The sequence below is a fragment of the Aegilops tauschii genome, chromosome 3, assembly GCF_002575655.3.
Source record: "Aegilops tauschii subsp. strangulata cultivar AL8/78 chromosome 3, Aet v6.0, whole genome shotgun sequence".
Classification (NCBI taxonomy): domain Eukaryota; kingdom Viridiplantae; phylum Streptophyta; class Magnoliopsida; order Poales; family Poaceae; genus Aegilops; species Aegilops tauschii.
The window spans coordinates 399,363,242-399,380,708 of NC_053037.3; positions in this window are offsets into that span (position 1 = coordinate 399,363,242).

Sequence of the window (17,467 nt, forward strand, 5' to 3'; positions counted from 1 at the left end):
TGGGTATAGATGACTAACCAGCTGTCCGTCGTTGTCGGAGTCGTCGCCGGAGTGGTCGTCGGAGTCATCGCCGGAGTGGTCGTTGGAGTCGTCACCGGAGTGGTCGTCGGAGTCGGTGTGGAACTCCGCCTCCGGCTGTGGAAGCTCGACGCCGTCGACAACGTCAGGGTGCAGCGATAACTCACCGGCGGTGACGACAACCTCTGTCTCCATCTCCACGCCGTGCTCCGGTGCTTTAGCAGCCCCGGCATCGCCACCCCCTCCGATGGGGCGCTTCGGCAGCATCGTCATACACTGACAGCTTTGAGGACTGAGAGCGGCGTCGAGGATGCAAGCGGAGAGAGAGGATTGTGTGTGCGTAGCGAGGATGGGGGGTGCGGCCGCTCGGGCGCACCATTAATATGGAGTAGTGAGAGTTGTGGGAGAGAGGCGGGCAGCGGTCAAACCGATGGCTCGCCTCCCGGTGAGCCTGCGCACCGGACTGCTGGCATGCCTACCAAAGTTTCACACAGCTACTCGCACGCCTCCCGATGACACTACGCAGCGAGCACGCCTCCGTCAATTCACACACCTGCACACACGCCTCCCCGTCTGCCTGCGCGACGGACTGCTCGCATGCGTCCCGTCAACTCACGCCTGCTCGCACGCCACACGGGTCACGCGGCAACACGTATATTGTTTTTCTATTTGGATGATTAATGCTGCTGCTTTATTGCTTAACCGAAGCATGGCACGTATCCATTGTTGGTCTAACGCTCATGGTTCGAATAAATAATCCGTTTGGGATATTGGTTCCCAATTATTAATAATCTCCCGTGTGTAATTAGATAAAGATTACATCAAAACTGGTCTCAAATTTGACAAAAAAAGTACAATGCCACTTTGTATTGGTGTCCATATGACAACACGATAAGTTTCATGAACTTCAAATAAGTTTTGGATGTACTAGAATTTAAAAATCAAGATTCTCAATGTTTGAAATTTGTTGCACGGGGAGTAAACATGCACCCAGTGAGACACATGTGTTTTTGCAATCCATTTAGGTGAACTGTCACGTGTGCATGTAGCTCAAATTTGATTTTTGCACATGATACCCATAGAAAATCAATCAATCAATGTACTAAAACGTCTTAATGATCTCTATGATTTTTTGAAATTAAAAGTCCCTCCTTTGGTAACATGTATATTCACCGCGGGATAATTAATTTAACATGCATCAAAATAGTTGCGGTGGATTCGCGGTGTGTGTGTGGGTGTGTGCATCTGGGGGTGGTGGGTGGCTCGCAGTACACTACGAGTTGTGAGCCACCGTGTGGGTTGGCCGTTTTGTTAGGCAGGCTGGTGCCACATCAGAGTCGTGAAATCGTGTATTTAAAACATTACACAACCCTTTCATACATAAATGTTTTGGCCACATGCAGTCGATGGTTGTCCTACACGACACTCAATACTCGCGTGTGACGCTTTCTGTGGGCCCACGAGGTCGTCGTCCATCACTTTGACGAACAGCCGGCAGTGAGGTTAATTTGACCAGCAAGGTAGAATCTTTTTTGTTTGTGTTATGGTGGTATATAGTACACGTCGAAGAGGTGGGAGGGGACTAGCATATATACTATACGTATGCGTCTGTGAACAAGTACACCTCACTCAGTGTCGGGACTTTTTGGTTACCGAGGCACGTGCCACATCAAAATTGAGAAATTGGTTATTCAAACATCACACAACACATTTTTGGGCCACATGCATATATATCCTAGCTAGGACACTCACGTGTGACGCTTCCATCTATGGGCCCACGAGGCCATCGTTGATGCATGCATGCATGCATAACTTTGACCTACATCAGGAGAGGTTAATTAATTTCACCATCGATGATTATTCTTTTGGGTTGTACATATATTATGGAAGGAGCATATAGTATGCGGTGAAGAGGGGGGAAGGGGACCATCATATGTAGTACGCTTGATATGAACCTCGCTCTGTGTGGGTGCATGATTTACGGTTTTTGAGGCATGTGGCACATCAAAGTTGTGCATTTTGGGTATTCAACATATATATGTTTGGCCCACATGCAAAGCGGTGGTGGTTTTCCTCTCGCACCCACTTAAGCGGTTATCAGCGATATCGATGCTTTCCATCTATGGGCCCGCTTGGTCCATCACTTCTTTTTGCCTGACAACAAGAGAGGTTAATTTGACTTAGGAGGGGATCATTATTTTTGCTCTGGGATGACATGCATGCATGATACACTTTGAGCACACACACATGCATGTGTACGCATGAATCCCTCCCATCGAGTCGAAGTGGCTAGTACAAAGACACCATCATGAACTAATCTCGCTCTGTGTGGGGAGCTAGTGTACGATTTTTGACACACACGCGCCAGATCAATATTGTGTATTCAAACATGCATGCACGCATCACCTCCATACATATGCATGTAGTGGTTGCCTTCGAACGATACACTCCCTCACGTGGTTATCGGCGACAAGTCTATATATTCGTGGGCCCACGTGGACTTCCATGATCACCTTGACCAACAACAAGATAGGTTACCATGGCGAATTCTTCATTTGGTTCGTGTTATCGTAGTATATGTCATGGTGAGATTCAGACCTAATTAAGTTTGAGCACATATACTATGCACGCATGCATGCATATATGAATCCCCGTCGTTGGCTTGAAGTGTGGTGTACCATACATATGCATCGTCAACCTAACCCTCAGCAGTGTGGGGATTTCTAGTTCGAAATCACGGTGCCACATCAAAGTTGTTCCATTGTTACTCAAAAACACACCTCTCCATACATATGTTTGGGCCACACGCATGCAGTGGTTGTCTTCGGGGACTAGCTACTTGCGTGATTATTGGCGAGCTAGCCCATCTCCAGGGTCGCATGGACGGCCATCACTTTGACCAACAACAAGAGAGAGGTTGTAAGACCAAGGTGGATTATTCTTGGTCCGTTTTATGATCCATCTTAGTGAGATATATGCCTCTTTGGCCCGCCGACTGAAAGTGTGTGTGTGTGGGGGGGGGGGGTTGCTACATCACACTTTGCTAGGTGAACCTCGGTTGGGGGGGCATGCATTCATAGCTTAATTAGGATTCCCTTAAGGCGACACGAGGGGGGGGTGGGGGGCTGCTAGCTACTTCGCACTTTGCTACACGAGGGGGGGGGCTGCTAGCTACTTCGCACTTTGCTAGGTGAACCTCGGTTGGGGGGGGGGAGATGGCATGCTCATAGCTTAGGATTCCCTTCATGCCGACACGAGGGGGGGGCTGCTAGCTACTTCGCACTTTGCTAGGTGAACCTCGGTTGGGGGGGGGGCATGTGCATTCATAGCTTAGGATTCCCTTCGTGCCGACACGAGGGAGGGGTGGCTGCTAGCTACTTCACACTTTGCTAGGGTGAACCTCGGTTGGGGGGATGGAGGGCATGCATTCATAGCTTAGGATTCCCTTCGTGCCGACATGAGGGAGGGGGTCTGCTAGCTACTTCGCACTTTGCTAGGTGAACCTCGGTTGGGGGGCATGTGCATTCATAGCTTAGGATTCCCTTCATGCCGACATGAGGGAGGGGTGGCTGCTAGCTACTTCGCACTTTGCTAAGGTGAAATTCGGTTGGGGGGGAGGGCATGCATTCATAGCTTAGCTAGGATTCCCTTCGTGCCGACACGAGGGAGGGGGGCTGCTAGCTACTTCGCACTTTGCTAGTGAACCTCGGTTGGGGGGGGGGGCATGCATTCATAGCTTAGGAATCCCTTCGTGCTGACACGAGGGAGGGGGGCTGCTAGATTTACTTCACACTTTGCTAGGTGAACCTCGGTCGGGGGGCATGCATTCATAGCTTAGGATTCCCTTCGTGCCGACATGAGGGAGGGTGGCTGCTAGCTACTTCGTACTTTGCTACGGTGAAACTCGGTTGGGGGGGCATGCATTCATAGCTTAGGATTCCCTTCGTGCCGACATGAGGGAGGAGGGGGGCTGCTAGCTACTTTGCACTTTGCTAGATGAACCTCGGTTGAGGGGGAAGGGGCATGCATTCATAGCTTAGGATTCCCTTCGTGCCGACACAAGGGGGGGGGTGGGGGCAAGCAATACCATGCGCTTTGCGAGAGAGGTGCCACATCGAAGTTGCATTTGGTATTTGAAAATCAAACCACCCTTTTGATACATAAATTTGGTCCACATGCAAGTGTGTTCGTGTTCTGACCCTCTCCCGCGTCATTTTTCGCCAAATTTATGAACATTAGACAAGTCGGATGACGCAACAGACACAATTCACTCAAACTAACCGTGTGCGACGCCGGTGCACCTGTCACGCACACATCCGCACAGTACATTGGGCTCCACGAGGCTCCCCCTCTCAAAAATATCTGCCCGCCTCGAGGGTTTTTCTGTTTCACAACACATGGTTGTTATCTCCGGACCGTGTGCGATGTTTCTTCTTCCCAATCCCGCCTGCATCCCTAGAAAATATCTGCCCGCCTCGAGGGTTTTTCCGTTTCATAACACATAGTTGTTATCTCCGGACCCTGTGCAATGCACTATCATCAAAAATTTCAATAGCCCAGCATTTCACTCCCGCGTTTGACTCCCACGTAGTAAAATTTTCAGTACCCGCGTCATTTCCTCAAACACCCCGCCCACCCCCCTCCACACACACACACACACACACACACACACACACACACACTGTCGGCGTCCTGGGAACGGGGGTCCCCAGACTTGCCTGCCTGCGGCCCACGACGTGCCTTTGCTGGCAGGCCTGTACGGCCCATCTTTGTCAATAAGGCATCCAAGACCCTCGCGAGGGGCCAAGCCTCACGAGGCGGACGACGCAAGACCTTCTCAGGAGCGGCCTAGCCAGGCAGGCTCACGAGAAGCGGAGATATCAAGGCAGAGCAAACCTCGCGAGGCTCTCGTGACGTGAGCCATGACGATCGACACCCGGCGGGCGCCAGCGCGCGCAACGTCCTTGTTTCCTCTTTGGTGCTAAGGAGGCAAGCGCAGGCGTAGAGTACCGAGGCATCAAGCAAAGGTTGCCATATCGGTGCAACGAGACCAAGACTAGCAGGCCAACAAGACGGAGGTCACTGTGGAGCCAAAGATGGCGTCACCACCAGAGCCTTTTGCACGCGAAGACCGCTTTTGTCAGGATAGCTTGTACTAGCTGTCCCCTTTCAAATTCGCCCGCCGTTGTTGGCTCCCTTCCTGCTCAATATTTGGGAAGAGGACGAGGGCCTATATAAGTAGAACTAGCCACCACTGTAGAGGCATCTCGTCTGGAAACGGATTGATTTCTCATCCACAAGTCCACAGAGCACAACAACACCTCAACCTCAGGAGGCTCTTCTTCCCCTTGTACTGTTCTTCATCAGCCCAAGAGGCAATCCACCACCACACACTGGAGTAGGGTATTACACCACAATGGTGGCCTGATCCAGTATAAATCTCATGTCTTTCTGTGTTGCGAGTGTGTCGAGTTCGTCCGCGAGATCTTAGTGAGCTAGGGCGTAGATCGGTAGGAGGGAAAGAACTTCGTGCGCACCCCAGAGTTCGAACCTTAAGGGTTTTGCCGGAAGCCGAGATCCGACATTTGGCGCGCCAGGTACGGGTGCACCGTAGCTTCCCTTCCGTCGATTCGTCGCTCCGTCGTCTCCATGGCGGACGCTCACCGCGCTCGGGCTGAGCGCCGGGCTGCCCTCACCGCCCGCGTTGCTCAGACGGCTCCTGTCGGCGGGCCACCTCGTCGTTCTCCGTCTCCCGCCGCCAACGCCGCTACCGGCCCGGCGGGGAACGAGCAGCAAGCGTCCTTGCTGCACCCATGGGTGCGGCAGGCCGGCCGCACTGCCACTCCATCGCTGACCCCGGCCGGTTCCTCGTCCCACGCGCGTCGCGCTCCCATGGACGCGCAGGCTGCGCTCCTCATGGCGAACGAGCTCCTGTGCTATCGCCCGGTCGACGACCTCTACGAGGACTGGTTCGACCGCGTCGTCGAACTTGTCCGTGCCGCAGGGGCTCCCCGGCGCCGTCCCACTCTCTGCCTCGCCCTCCGCCAGCCACGGGCGACGTGGCTCATGGAGCGCCTCCACCACCTCTGCCCCAAGACTGCGCCTTGGCGCCAAGGCGCGCGGCCCCACGGCGCAATCCACCACGCCCGGCACTCGCGCGCGAAGAGAGAAGCTGCCAAGAAATTCCTCGGCCGCGAGAAGCTGCACCTGCGCTCCCCGCGCCACCTCGCCAAGACCGCGCGCTACCTGCGGTAGCGGCACGCGGGCCTCACCAAGACCAAGCTCCATCTCCGAGACGGGCCCCAGCAACCACGGCCGGCTGCCGCGCCTTCACCCCCGAGCTGCATAGCGTCGCCTGGCCAGGCAAGTTCAAGCTGGATCTGCCTCCTCGCTACGACAGCAACGCCGACCCCAGGGAGTTCCTGCAGCTCTACGAGCTGAGCATCGTGGCGGCCAACGGCGACGAGAAAGTCATGGCGAACTGGTTTCCCATGGCTCTCGAAGACGGTGCCCGCTCCTGGCTCCTGAACCTGCAGCACGGCTCGATCTCCTCCTGGGATGAGATGCGCGACTGCTTCGTCGCCAACTTCCAGGGCACCCGCGACCGCCCGTCGGCCGCGGGTGACCTGCGCCGCATCAAGCAACAACCAAGAGAGACCCTCCAGAAGTACATCCAGCGCTTCAACAACACTCGCCTCAAGATCCCCAAGGTCACGGACGAGGCCATCATCTCCGCGTTCTCTGACGGCGTCTGCGACATCAAGATGAAGGAGGAGCTCGCTATCCACGAGGAGCTGTGCACGTCTCAGGAGCTGTTCAACCTGGCGACCAAGTGTGCAAGAGCTGAGGAGGGGCGCCTTTCCCTCCTCGAGCTGCCAGCTGCGGGTGCAGAGGAGAAGAAGGCCAAGGCCAAGGACGTGAAGCGCAAGGAAGCAGCTGTGCTCGCAGCGGAGCCGGACACCAAGCGGGGCAGAGACCAGCCGAGTCATCCAAGGGCAGCCGACCATTCTACGCCTTCCACAACCTGAACACCCACAACACCAGCGACTGTCAAGAGCTCAGAGCCATTCGCGAAGGACATTTCGGTCGATGCCCCGAGCGCAGCGACCGGGGCTACGGCCTTGGAGGAGGACGTTGGGACGACCGTGGCCCGCGCCAGGAGTGGCGCGACAGGCCTCGTGAGGACCGCTGGCAGGACCATCCTCGCGAGGGCGCCTGGAGGGATCAGCCTCGTGAGGATCGTCCTCAAGGCAACGCCGGTCTACCCCCGCTGTCGCCACCGCCAAGAAGGAACGACGATCACCATCAGGACGAGGGGGCTGGGGGCTTCCAGGAGCCGCGTGCTATCGCCTGCATCTTGGGCGGCGCTCAGGCCCCAGCCTCTCAGCGCATGTTCAAACAGTTTGCTCGTGAAGTGAACGCGGTGCTCCCCAAGCTCGAGGCCACGCGCCCGCTCAGGTGGTCCCAGTGTGCCTTCACCTTCAACTCGGCAGATTAGCTCAAGTGCGCAGCCACCGCTGGCGCTCTCCCGATGCTTTGTTCACCAGTCATCAGCAATGTGCAAGTTACCAAGACCCTCATCGACGGTGGCGCAGGGCTCAACGTCCTATCAGTCGACACGTTCGACAACCTCCAGGTCCCGTATAAGCAGCTTCAGCCTACCAAGCCTTTCTCGGGAGTGACCGACAATTCCACCACACCGATAGGGCAGGTCCGCCTGCCTGTCACCTTCGGGGAGCGCAAGAACTACCGCACCAAGCTCATCGACTTCGACGTCGCGCACATCCGCCTGCCGTACAACGCCATCCTCGGGTATCCGGCCCTGGCCAAGTTCATGGCGGTCACCCACCACGGCTACAACGTCCTCAAGATGCCGGGAAGCGGCGGGATCATCACAGTCCCATGTGAAGAGAGAGATGCGGTGTGCTCCCTCGAGCGCGCCTTCCAAGCTGCAGCAATCGATGACCCCGGCAGCAAAGGCGAGGGCCCTCCCGAGGCCCTCCCCAAGAAGAAGAAGCAGCTGCGCCGTGCATGATCTCAGGAGGGTGGCGACGCAGCTGGTGCCTCGTCAGGATCAGCGCCTGCTCCGGGGGCGCCTCCCTCCATCACATAGGAAGGCGCGCATGGCGCCCTCCTCGGGCAGGGCTCAGGGGCTCTCTTCTGGTGGGCCTCAGACCTTGCCAACCTCACGAGGGAGGCGCTTAGGCACCCCTTGGTGGCGTGCTTCGCGGCACATTTCCCTCAGGAGAACACAGGGCAAGGAGTGCCCACCATTCAGGAGTTCATCACCAAGACCACTCAGGAGCTGCAAGATGCAAGGGCCATGCGCGGCGACCGCCGCTCACCAGGCGTAGCTCCTCATCTAGGCGAGGATGCCGGGCTGCGCGTCTGCATCGATGTCCCCGGGCTCAACAGGGCCGCATCTCAGGAGCCTCTCTGGCCTTCGCGCGTGGGCCGTTGCGAGGGTCCACCACACAGCTACGTTCGCATGCCCTTCGACTTGCCGAGCGTGGCGTCAGCCTATCAGCGCAACATGCGGCGTGTCCTGGCGGCTCACGAGGCCAGGTACCACGCCGTCCTGGAAGAGATGGAGACGGTCTTCAAGGAACCACCCGAGCCCCCAGAGCCTCCCGAGGCTCAGGGCCCCGGTGGCTCGTAAGGAGCCATTCCTTCGCTTGTACCTTGAGCTGCCTCAACCCTCCTTCGTCAATAGAACCAGGTGACATTTTCCAAGTTCATTTAGCTAGGAGCGCCCCTCGGGCTGCATTATTCCCAGGCCGCATGGGTCCGTCCCTGTGGCATGTATCCCATTTGCTTATGTCTTTAGCTTACCTTGTTGGGGGCACCCCTCGGACTGCATCATCCCCAAGCCGCTCGGGCCTGACCCAGTGGCATGTACCTTTTCGCATTTACCCAAGTTGATTTGTCTTCCATGCTTAATCTGCCTGCCCGGGCCCGGTTACCACCTGGTCGATCGTCACTTCCCACGGGGCCTCCACACACAGGCACGGCGCTGGTGCATGGGTCCGTCCCTGCCACGTCGACAAACCCGAGCGGTCGAGCTCTGGCTCGCGGCACGCCCCGCGCATGTCACCTCACCAGACCCTCAGTGCCTTCATCTCGTCTAAGAGCAACCAGCGGCGGGCTGGCAACCATAACAGCAAAACCGTGTTTCTCCTTGTGATGACCTGCAGGAACTTCCCGAGGATAATAGCGGGCGGTACCACGGACTCTCTCCTCTGACATGCAATCTGCTTGCGCGTTAAAAGGGGGGCTCCTGAGCATCGCAACTCAAGAGCTCTTACTGGCTCTCCAGCCCTCACCCCTGGCCTTGACCACGGCATCGTGACCTGGCATACCAGTGGCGGCTGAGCTCGCTCGAGGGCCGGGACCTGAGGACATAGAGCACGAAGAAAAGCGTTGGAAGGGGAAGGACCCGTACGGGCCTAACCTACCTACGCTGTGGGTGGTTGCGTACAGGCCTGGTGCATCGCGAAGAATCGACCCTGAACTACTGAGATAAGTTTCGTGCTCAGACCGGCTAAGCGATAGGACCTAAGGGTCGCGCTCGCCGCATTCCAGTTGTGGCCACGTCGCGTCCCTTTCCTGCCTTACCATAGCTGCTTGGGCGCTAAGGGGGACCTCCTAAGCATCGTGACTCAAGGGCTCTTACTGGACCTCGGGCCGCTCACCTCCTGGCCTTGACCACGGCACGCGACCTGGCATACCAGCGACGGCTGCAGCCTGCCTGGGGACCGGGACCTGTCAGCGTAGAGCAACAAGCTATCGCGAGGTTGGAAAGGGGAGATCGAGCCTGAACTGGACATGCGTTCGCAAATTTTCATAACAGCGAATATATACACAAAAAGCATTACAGATCCTTACACACCCCACGGGGTACTTCCTGATTCTCCGCAGGAAACAGAAGCAGGAACTAAGAGGAATCCTGTCTACACCCTCCCGTGGTAGACGCCATCGTCAACAGTGGGCCAAGGGAGGCCGGCGCCAACCTCATCCAGATCAGCGGCGGCTGGACGCCGCAGCCTTGCTCCGAGCCCGGCGAGAGCTCGGGGGCACGTAGCTGTCGTCGCTCGTCTCCGGAATCTCGTAAGGCTCAGGAGAGCTACTGGACTCCCATGGGCTGCTGCTGTTGGAGTAGCCGTGAGCGGAGCGCACGTCAGCCTAGCGCTCCCCTCCAGGGCAACACTCCAGGCGGCGGCCCGCCGCGTCGAAGACCTTGAAGAAGAGCGTAGCAGCACCGTCGTACTTGAAGTGGATTGCGAGGGCACCCCTCGCACGGCAAACCCGCGCGACCTCACCCCAGCCGCTGGTCATGAAGATCTTGCCGGCGGGGACCGCCTCGATCTCTGCTCCGGTCGCCAGAGCGTTGCAGTCAGCGTGCTGCAGCGAGAGCTCGAGAGGCCCCCTCGGCGGCATCACATCGGAGAAGAACCACGGGAAGCGGATCCAAGAGCTTGGAGGCATCGGCGCCCATAACACAAACTCGCGTGGGGAGTCCGCAGCATGGACTCCGGGAGCAACCGCACGCGTCGGCATCGCGCGGCGGCCACGGGCGCAGCGCAGGCGGCGCCGCTCGACGCTCCGCCCTCCCGAGCCCTCGGCTCGGGCGTACAAGGGAAGCAGGTGCCCTGGAGGAGGCCGCTCGCACCAAGGGCTCGTCACCACCTGCATCGCTGCCTCGCCGCGATGATGGACCGACCTCTTCTTCGGCGGGAGTGGCCCCGGATCATCGCGGGGGGGGGGGCTTTCCTTTCTCTTCAGCAGAGAACCTTCGGATGGGTGCCATTGTTACAAGCGGAGGAGCAAGGAGGAAGAAGCGAGTCAAGCAAGGAAGAGATGGGCGACGGGGGCTCCGCCCCCTTCCCCATTTATAGCGAGAGAAGGCCAACCGGCGCCTCCCACGATCACAGGTAATGATGGTTTTCCTTGCATGTCCCAGGGACTTGTCAAGTCGAGCAGTTGCCGAGGTAGCGTTGGGAAGCGGAGACGCCCACGTCCAATCAACCGCCATGCGTCGACCGAGGCCGCAGGCTTTTGGGGCCCGCGGCGCTCCATACTTGACCCTTGGCTTCGCCTCGAAGCCAAGCCCGAGCGCACCTTGGGCCCGGGGGTTACTGTCGGCGTCCTGGGAACGGGGGTCCCCAGACTTGCCTGCCTGCGGCCCACGGCATGGCTTTGCTAGCAGGCCTATACGGCCCATCTTTGTCAACAAGGCATCCAAGACCCTCGCGAGGGGCCAAGCCTCGCGAGGCGGACGACGCAAGACCTTCTCAGGAGCGGCCTAGCCAGGCAGGCTCACGAGGAGAGGAGATATCAAGGCGGGGCAAACCTCACGAGGCTCTCGTGACGTGAGCCATGACGATCGACACTAGGCGGGCGCCAGGCGGGCGCCAGCGCGTGTAGCGTCCTTGTTTCCTCTTTGGTGCTAAGGAGGCAAGCGCAGGCGCATAGTACCGAGGCATCAAGCAAAGTTTGCCATATCGGTGCAACGAGACCAAGACCAGCAGGCCAGCAAGACGGAGGTCACTGTGGAGCCCAAGACGGCGTCACCACCAGAGCCTTTTGTAGGCGAAGACCGCTTTTGTCAGGATAGCTTGTACTAGCTGTCCCCTTTCAAATTCGCCCGCTGTTGTTGGCTCCCTTCCCGCTCAATATTTGGGAAGAGGACCAGGGCCTATATAAGTAGAACTAGCCACCACCGTAGAGGCACCTCGTCTGGAAACAGATCGAGTTCTCATCCACAAGTCCACAAAGCACAAGAACACATCAACCTCAGGAGGCTGTTCTTCCCCTTGTACCATTCTTCATCAGCCTAAGAGGAAATCCACCACCACACACTGGAGTAGGGTATTACACCACAATGGTGGCCCGAACCAGTATAAATCTCGTATCTTTCTGTGTTGCGAGTACGTCGAGTTCGTCCGCGAGATCTTTGTGAGCTAGGGCGTAGGTCGGTAGGAGGGAAAGAACTTCGCGCGCACCCCAGAGTTCGAACCTTAAGGGTTTTGCCGGAACCCGAGATCCAACACACACACACACCCTCCCTCGCTCGAAACCCTAGCAAAGTCCCCCCCCCCCCCGCCGCCGCCGCAAGGCCTCCATTGTCAACATCTGCTGGTTTCCCCGTGCAGCTTACCCACCGATCTCCATACCCAGGCCGCCCTGAGTTTCTTAGATCCCGCCTGCCAAACGCCCCCTTTCCCATAGATCCCCATCCCCATCCCCCACTCCAGAGCGTCGCAACCTAAGCCCGGCTATGCTTCCCGTGGAGCTCGAGGAGCGACTGGCCCAAAAGAGGTGTATAGCGGTCTCTTCGCCCGACATCGCCGAGGAAGCTGACGACCATTACTGGCGGCAGGCACTCAAGCAGTGGGCTAGAGTATGCGGGCATGTCTCGTCCATCGGCTACGACATTGAGGTCATCGACAGCGACGCCCTGAGGCGGGCTGTGTCACAGGTTAAGTGGCCCACCCCAACCCCTCGGGTTCAACCTCCGTCGATCTCATCCATGGCCCCGCCGCTGATCTCCTCTGGCTCGCTGTCAACGATTTGCAATTCTACATCGCCATCGAGCCACTTTTGTCATTTCTGAAGGACACGTTCTGCGACGCTGGCTTGGGATCCACAGCTTCCAAGTCAGACCTCATCGACGGCGACCACAAGGAGGGCACCCTCTCCGGCTCTTCCAAGGGGAAAGAGCCCATCTGCTCTTTCAAGGAGAAAGTGCCCGTCTGCGACATCAGGGAGGGCACCCTACAGCCGTGCTCTTCCAAGGGTAAGGAGCCCATCTGCGACAACATGGAGCGCATCCAGGGTCCGTGCTCTTCCCACGGGAACGAGCCCATCCGTGACAAGTGAGGAAACCCATGATTGTTTTGCCGTGCCTCTTCACAGGGGGAAACCCATGATTTGTTTTGTCGAGTCCCTTTTGTAGTGTAGTGAGAATATGTCTAGTTTTAATTGCTATATCTGGTTGTTTGCAGTATGCCTTGTTTATTTCAGTTGTTCACAATGTGATGCTCTATATGTGCAATTATTTACTGTGCAGTACATTTCATCAATCCAGTTTTAAACATACCGATAGGAATGCATATATTTGCTTGCTGTTAAGCCTGTTATAGCTAGCATATGCCTCTTTTAAAGTTTTTTGATTGTTCGGTTGTTTGTAGTTAGCATATGTTCAGTTTAAAATGCTATCTTTGGTTGTTCGTAGTATGCCTTGTTTATTCCAGTTATTCACAACGTGATGTTCTATATGTGCAAGTATGAACTGTGCAGTTCAATTTCATCAGTACCAGTTTCAACAATACCACTATGAATGACTACATTTGGTTGCTGCATCTTGTAGTTAACACGCCTTTCCATTTTTATTTAACCATAACCAGTGTACTTAGACCGGCACAATACCAGTTTGAATTATCATGTTTGCTTGTTGTTAAATGTTAGGCCTGTTGCAGTTAGCACGCCTTTCCACTTGTTTTGCTTTACTAGCATGCTTAAACCTGCACACTGAAGCTATCTTTTGGAGATTATTCTGTCTGCCATGTGTAATTTTGGTTGATGTTTAGCCTGTTGTGCTTAACATCCTTCTTGATGTACCTACACAGGAAAATTTTGGGAACGACTGTTGTTTTCCATCGAGGTTAGTTTCATCCCATGGCTTATATCTGCTCAGTGTTCAGGATATCGTTAGCTGGTACCATATAGGCCGGCGGCTGATAAGGGACTAATCGGTGAATCGGACTTTTAACTGAATATATCTGCAACCCATTTTCCCTTAGGTTAACTAGGGCCATTTGTAATATATCTGAGGCTACATAGCAACATGCACTGTACTTAATGTCTAAATATGCAATCCTAGGCTACATAGCAACAAGGAAGAGTGTTACATTAATGTTCTAATGATGACTAGATATACGTAGAAGAGCAGCAACAACAACAGCAACAACACATCCCTGTTTGGATACTCAACTTAGCTAGAGGTTAGAGTTAGTTTCTAGCTCATTACTAACCCTGAACTAACTCCATCCAGAGAGTTGTTTGGATGGCAGGGTTAGATTGACAATAAATGCACTAGGAGAACTAGCTCCAATTAGCACCTCTTGGGTTGGATACTAATTTTTTTGGTGGGTTATAGATGCAACTAGCTCAAACTAGCCCTCATGTTTAGATATACTTTAGGGCAATTTGAGCCCGAACTAGCTCAAACTAACTGTAACTCGTGGATATAGCAGTAGATAATTTGTAAGAATGAACTAAACTCCTTCCGGCCCATAATATAAGATGTTAATTCATCTAATATGTGAGTATATTGGATGTTATAATATACTCCCTCCGTTCCTAAATATTTATCTTTTTAGAGATTTCAAATGGACTACCACATACGGATGTATATAGACATATTATAAAAGAGTGTTGTACTACATCATTGTGCAATTGTTGTTTAGCTTCTAATATTAACTTGGTGCTTTTAGGTACATATGGATATCGATGAACCAGCATCAAGTGAGGAAGCTGATAAAGATTGTTAGTAAAATGGGTCCAAAGATGGCAATTAAACTATTTGTTTACACTTTATCCAAGACAACAACGAACTGCAGGATGGTAAGTAAGAACTCTGCAGCCTTCTTTTTACTGCCCATAATGAGTTGTGTTAGATGACAATGTCTGATTTTTTTCCTTTGCAGTGGTTGCCAAAGCAGTTTACTCAAGATTACCTCTCAAACTACATGATTGGTGGGCATGCAAAGGTTAAAGTATTTCTACCAGAACACGATGATTATCTAGATGTTTTCATGAAGACCGTGAAGGATGGGCGGTCGGCCATCACAAGGGGTTGGACTAGAGTCGTGCGTGCCTTCTGCATGGCGGAGGGCACAATATGGGCATTCCGCTTCACCTTTTTCAGCAACCAGAATATATTTTGCCTCTTTCTTTACTGTCTTTAATAGTACAAGTATACAACTGTGGTTCATCATTCTTTATTTGGTTCTTATGTAATTCTTGAACATATGTACCTATGAATCGAATAAGGCATTGGTTGTTTGAACCTGATGGATATGAATAAAGCTGTAGCATACATTCAAATTCAAATCCAAATCTGGTACAATTTGGAAAAGCAGCAATTAAATTACGGTGAAATTACGCTCTCTAGGTTGTTACGGCACAGACGGTTGGTAAAACACAAACGTTTGCGATATGCACCATAATCGAAGACGGTTCATAGAGAGGAAACATGTGCAAGCATGCACACAGTTGACGTTTGCAAAGCGTGTGCGATGTCAGACAATATCACAAACGGTGCGGGCAAACTAAACATTTGTGTTAGTTGCCTTATCATACACGATTCACAACCATGAACTGTTTCTGATGAAGTAGGCATCGTAAACGTTGCACCACATAATAGCGTGTGCGATAGTTGCCGTGTACGACGATGTTACGATGGTCCGACATTTCGTAATCCTGTCCGACACTCGTACAACGATTAGCTAATCTTCTGAACGGTGAACTATTTGTGATGGGCTGCGCATCATACACGTTCTATAATAGTGAACTGTTTGTGATGGGCCGCATATCGTAAATGTAGCACCACATAATACCGACTGCGATGGCAATGCGAGCAGAAACAAGTAGGAGTACTGTAGGGGCCCTATCCCTGACGGTTTCTGGGTCGTGTGGGAAGGACCCCCCTATCGCCCACACTCACTTGGCAACGGTTCCAAATGCTGTCGCGGAAAGGGGTTAAAAACCGTTTGTTTAGGACCGACGCGCACCAGTGCTTACTCAACTTCACACCTTGCAATATAGGCAAGAACTATTTCTTTGTCTATTCTATTTTGAACTACTTCAAAATCTTGTCAAGGTATGTACTCATTGAAAAATCTTATTAAGCGTCTTGATCTATCTCTATAGATCTTATTCCAGAACATGATTACCGTACCACTCTGGTGTGGAACATGCTCTGGTTGATCTACGAGGTTTGGTAGTAACTTGATCTGAAGTTTTATGATCATTATCATTAGCTTCCTCTCTAGTTGGTGTAGGCATCACAAGAACGGATTTCTTTGATGAGCTAATTTCCAATTTGAGAAGGTACAATTACCCTATCAAGTTCTACTTTCCTCCCACTTCACTTCTTTCGAGAGAAACTCCTTCTCTAGAAAGGATCCATTCTTAGCAACAAAGATCTTGCCTTCGGATCTGTGATAGAGGTGCACCCAACCGTTTCTTTTGGGTACCCTACGAAGACGCACTTCTCCGATTTGGGTTCAAGCTTATCAAGCTGAAGCTTTTTCACATAAGCATCGCAACCCCAAACTTTAAGAAATGACAACTCATGTTTCTTGCCAAACCACAGTTCATACGGTGCCGTCTCAACAGATTTAGATGGTGCCCTATTTAACGTGAATGCAGTTGTCTCTAATGCATAACCCCAAAACAATAGTGGTAAATCGGTAAGAGACATCATAGATAGCACCATATCTAAGTAAGTACGGTTACGACGTTCGGACACACCATTACAGTGTGGTGTTCCAGGTGGCGTGAGTTGCGAAACAATTCCACATTGTTTCAAATGAAGACCAAACTCGTAACTCAAATATTCGCCTCCGCGATCAGATCGGAGAAACTTTATTTTCTTGTTACGATGATTTTCCACTTCACTCTGAAATTCTTTGAACTTTTCAAATGTTTCATTAAGTAGATGTACCCATATCTGCTCAAATCATCTGTGAAGGTCAAAAGATAACGATACCCGCCGCAAGCCTCAACACTCATCGGACCGCATACATCGGTATGTATTATTTCCAATAAGTGAGTGGCTCGCTCCATTGTTCCGGCGAACGGAGTCTTAGTCATCTTGCCCATGAGGCATGGTTCGCAAGAATCAAATGATTCATAATCAAGTGATTCCAAATTCCATCCGCATGGAGTTTCTACATGCGCTTTACACCAATATGACCTAAACGGCAGTGCCACAAGTATGTTGCACTATCATTATCAACTTTGCATCTTTTGGCATCAATATTATGAATATGTGTATCACTACGATCGAGATTCAATAAACCCTTTATATTAAGTGTATGACCATAGAAGGTTTTATTCATGTAAATAGATCAACAATTATTCTTTGACTTAAATGAATACACGTATTGCAATAAACATGATCCAACCATATTCATGCTCAACGCAAACACCAAATAACATTTATTTTACGTTTAACACTAATCCCGAAGGTAAAAGGAGTGTGCGATGGTGATCTTATCAACCTTGGAATCATTTCCAACACACATCGTCACATTGCCCTTAACTAGTCTCTGTTCATTTTGCAACTCCTATTTCGAGTTACTAATCTTAGCAACTGAACCGGTATCAAATACCCTGGGGTTACTATGAACACTAGTAAAGTACACATCAATAACATGTATAT